A 5,428-nucleotide genomic window follows, 5' to 3' on the forward strand; every position below is an offset into this window, starting at 1 on the left:
GATGATTTAAAAATTAAAAAAAATATTATCTAGATTATTTTTTATATATAAATGCCATTGCAAAGCTTCATTCTGTTTGTGAACTACCATTTTTTTGAAGTTTTTTTTTTTTTTCCACTTCCCTTGCTGAGTGAGTTCTTTCTTCATAAACAATGAAGGTTGGAGACTTGGAATTAGTATTCCCTTTGGATTTTTCAACGTTATAGTGGCATGGCCACTCATCTAAGATAAAAATATTCGTGCGTTTTTATTTGTTAAGTTATTATATCTTATATATTATGTATTTTTTATATATTTTTATTAAAAGAAATATAATAAATAAATTTACATTTATTATTAATAAAAAAAATAATTTAAGTAACAAAAATAACAAGAAGAATGAATCATTGATCTCATTATTTTTCTATTATATTCAGACAGCCAATATTAAAATCATGTCTTCGTTTTTAACGTGGTAAAATCACACGCACCAACATTAGATGCTACTATGCTTATTTAAAGTATTTTTTATTTTAAATTATTTATTTATATTTAAAATATGCAAAAATAAAAAACAATAATATATTATTCCTTTTAAGAAGATAAGAACTTTTTCGTAGTCATGGTCCAAATTCTCTTTCATCTTTGTTCCAAGTGCCAAATATTATAATATTTTGATTTTGGTATATTAATAATATAAAATATTTTATATAATTATTTAATTGCATCGATTCGTTTTAAAGATTACTATCGTAATGAATACAAAAAATTTATTTTTATTAATGTAAAATTATGAAATTAAATATACGTATAAAATTATTTCATACTAGATATTTGTTTGAGTGTCATTATTTTAATAAAAAAAGATTTTATTTTTTATTTTTTAGTGTAGTTGACAAATTTTTAGTAGTAAAAATAAAAATATTAAAAAAATATAAAATATATCTTTTTTGAGAAGTTATAATTTACATCTTTTTTTAAAAAAATAAAAAAAAATATTTTCATGTAATAAATAAACAAAAAATATTTTTATATTGTTATACCTAAATATAATTGATAGATAAAAAGATCTTTTTACATGAGATACCAAATATAAAATTACTTTTGCTTTTTCATATAATCTTTAAAACAAAAATAACTCAAATTTTTTTTTTAAAATTCACCTAAACAAACACTACAACATTTTGGGTCTATGGTAACGGTTTTTTAGTCATGACAAAAAATTATGACCATAGATCCTCTATGACCGTGACAAAAAAAAAGCTATGGTAACGGATTTTACAAAAAAATGACCATAGGTACACGATTTTCTAAAAAAATGTGGCCTAAAAGGGGTTTATGATCACGATTTTATGGGGTAATCTAAAGGGGTCTATGATCACAGTTTTTTACAGTGACAAAAAAAGGGTCTATGGTCACGGTTTTTCAAAAAAGGGTGACCTAAAAGGATCTATGGTCACAGTTTTTCAAAAAAAGGTGACCTAAAGTGTCTGAATTTGAAAATTATAACCGTGACTATAGATAAAAAAACTGTGACCATAGACCTATAACCACGTCAGAGTAGGCCAGGCCACAATAAAAAAACTGTGATCATAGATCCAAAACCGTAACTATAGATCTATGATCACCATTTTCACTAGCTATGATCACAGTTTTTTAGGGTGACCATAAATTTTTTTTTTTAGCGAAACTCTAAATATATAATATATAATATGGTATTAAATTATATTTACCGACATTTTTCTGTTCACCGCTAAAAAGTGGCTAAGTATGGTAATGATGACCTTCTAGAAATAATTAAAAAAAAAATTCAAAATCTACTAATAAGAAGTTGGAAGTTCCAATACTGTTGGAGCGCATGCATGATGAACAATAATCATAATAGCCCAAAAAAGAGAACAAAAAAGGGTTAATTAGTTTTCTAAGGCACTTCCATAAGCGTTGCCACAACTTCATTCTCATACTAATGCATGCGCGCATTAGTTCCGTAATTTAGTTACTTTAATTTGAAGGAAACTTGCCTAACATTATTTATTTCAAGTCCAAGCTTTTAAAATTTTGCAAAGTAATCTAATGAATGTGTCACACTTAATTACTGTTTTTTTAATCATTTGTTAAACCTTTGAGAAAACAATTGCCTAGACCAATAGATTTTGTCTTAGCTCATGAGTCTAATTAACTTTAATTTATTCAGTTTCTTCAAGGTTAAATTAATGAATCTTATTGGGTATTAGAGTTGCCACATTATGATGGTTCTTGAGATTAATATGTTTGGTTGGTATGTCTAAGCTTAAGGTTAATATGTTTGTTTGCCTTCAAATTTTTCAGCATTGAATCTTATTAAAGTTGTTATAATTAAGACCCTCACGAGCGAGAGTTATATATGGATAATAATCACCAAATGAAAAAACAAAATAATCTGATGATCAGATCCATGCATGCGGTTTAGTACCCTTTTTGGTAAAATTTAGATTTTTTTTTAATAAGTAATCTAGAATCCAGATTGAGTTTTAAAACATAAAATAAATAAATAAATAAATTCAAGCTAATGTTCTAGAAATACCTTACAACGTCCCTTAAAAATAACTAAAAAAATAGACATGATTAAATAATATTATATGTTTATTAGTTTGAATATTAAAAAGATTAATTAAATTAATAAATAAATTATTCCTAGTTTAATTAACTTATTACTTCAAACTGTTTGCCATCATAAGTTTCAAGACCTTTTTCCGTGGGAGAAAGGAGGGGTGTATATTTCATAAAAGTAATATAATCCAAAGTCCAAACATGTCTAAAAAAAAGTAATTATCATAATTTATACATTCATACTTTTTAATTTCTTACTCTTCCTCCGCCACCGATATAAATGCACGAAACAAGCATGATTTGAGACAAATTAATGATGAATAGAGTGTGTGTGTGTGTAGCTTATTATGATCATAAAAGGTGATATCAATTGAGTAGTATTAAATTTCCTTAGAAACAAATTGATGCTGTTGATGTAAATGCTTAATACATTAGAAAATAAAGCAGCTTCTAATTATCATTTCCTTAATTTTAATTGTTGAGTTACGTGTTAATGAAGAAAGAAATGTATTAATTTGTCACGGATTTGAGCTCTATTTAAAGGTCTATCGCTGGCCAATAAGTTGCTGCATGCACAAAGTAGAATTCAAACTCCTGGCGTTTGCTTAAACAGACGAGTAAACTGAGCACTCGACCAACCCAAATTGGTTAGTTTTGTTATGCTCAGATTGTGCATCATCTATTAGCTTTTTTTTTGTTTTGGGCTCAAGCATTAGCTTCTTTGTTTTACTGAGGAGTGAACTTTATTTTTGGGCCACATATTATCCACAATAGAAGCCCAATTTCCGTTATCCATTATTTCATAGAAAATAAGTGGAGTTCATCACGAGCTCAAAAATCGTTTCTTGTATGCTGTGAAATTGTGCTTATTACATTACACCCATGTAATAGTGTATTTTGGCCTGTTAATCAGATGAAGCATTACCGTTCCAAGAACCTTTTTTTTTTTTGAAGCTACTAAAAGGATATTCAAAAATTATATGATCGAGAATAATAATTTTAAAAGATGTAAATGATAAATAAATTTTTAAAAGATTTGGAAACATGATAAAAACATCCAAACATTGTATATATATTTTTCAAAAGGGTTTTAAAGATTGATTTTTAATACCCTTTTTAACAAATATAATTAGAAAAGTAGACTTTCACTCTTAAAATTTAGTTACTTCGTTTTAGTTTTTTACATGTCCATTCTAACTCTTTAAAATTTAGTAACTTCATTCTGATTTTTTACATGTCCATTCTAATAATCAAATTTTATTCCAGACTTTTACATGTCCTTTCTAAATATTTATCCAAATCTTTTACAAAAATTTAAATCAAATGCATAAATTATTTGTCAAACAAAACTCATTTGCTATTTATAAAAAAAAAATATATTTTCGTCACATTTTAAAATATGTTGACGATAGTTTACCTAGGAATGTCAACAGAGCAGAGCAGGAGTAGAGGATGCCTTCCTGCTCTCCATTCCCGTCCCCGTCTCCGTCCCCATTCCCCACCGTGGAGGAATATTACTTCTCATCCCCATTTTTTATAGGACCCCATTCCTTGCGGGGGACCACATTCTCCATCTCTTTGATAGTTCTAACTAATTATTAATTTTCATAAGAATAGAACTGAAAGTATCAATCCTATACAAAACAGCAAGATTTTATACAAAAAGTCTAAACGACAAGATGGTGACTTTCGAAATGACGCAGTGGAGAATGCCATGGCGAGCCAGAACACAGAGCAGAAGACAAGGTGGAGAATGCAGCAGCAGAGAAAAGAATAGACATGACGACATAGTTGTAGAAAGGAACACCACAAATATAGAAAACGACACAATGAGAGTGATGGAACGGTGAGGGGTGACAATGCGGTGAGACACGAGAGTGACAAGGGGGTGGCTGCAGAGAGGTTGGATGGAATATGGACGACGCTAGAAATCTATGAATTAAAGAAGGGTTATGTAAATGAGAATTAGGAATTTTAAGTCTCTATATATATGGCATATGAAATGACTAAAAAACATATATGAGAAACAAATTAAGGACAATTAAGTAAATTTATGAATTTTGGAAATTAGCAGGATGGGAGCAGGAATCTCTGCTCGGGTCCCAGCGCCTGTCTCGGGGGAATTTCGTCCCCCGTCCCGCAGAAAAAATTCCCCACAGTTGGATCTCCATTCAAGACAGTTCCCACAGGGATTTCGCGTCTCGAAAAGTTTTGCCATCCCTAAGTTTACCATTAAGTTTTTTATTTAAATGATGACATTTTATTTAAATGATGACATAGCTGGTGTATACTGAAAGTAATACTTGTTTTTCAAGGGAAAATAGAAACCAACCCATAATAACCATCGAAGTTTGTTAAGAGGGGTAAATAAGCAATTGTTTTGTATTCAAAAGATGAAAACCCAAACCCCATTTGGAACTTTTACAAGTCGAACCGGATTAATTAATCAAATTTCTAATAATAAGATCTAATGAAAATTTATAAAAAGTAAATAGTTAAAAAACAAGAGTTGGTGACTACTCCATTGAAATTAGTTCAAACTTAATACTACTGTTCTAAATAGTTTCCACTTTTCAGCACGAGTTTATGGATTGCTAGATTATACACAATCTTTTGTAGAACTTAGGCTCTTCAACATGCGTGACAAGATACCAAAGAAAGAGTTATTTGACATTATATATTTAATAGTTATCATTCACCATACATGGTTCAACTTAACTAATTAAAATTGATCACCTAATTAGTTATTTCATGGTAATGAACATGCCATTTAGAGATGCATTATTTCAAGGAACAAAATGTCATTCATATTTGGCATCATCATCATACAAACATCAGTAACAAAATAATGCAAATGAAA

Source organism: Arachis duranensis, chromosome 4 (assembly GCF_000817695.3).
Source record: "Arachis duranensis cultivar V14167 chromosome 4, aradu.V14167.gnm2.J7QH, whole genome shotgun sequence".
NCBI lineage: Eukaryota > Viridiplantae > Streptophyta > Magnoliopsida > Fabales > Fabaceae > Arachis > Arachis duranensis.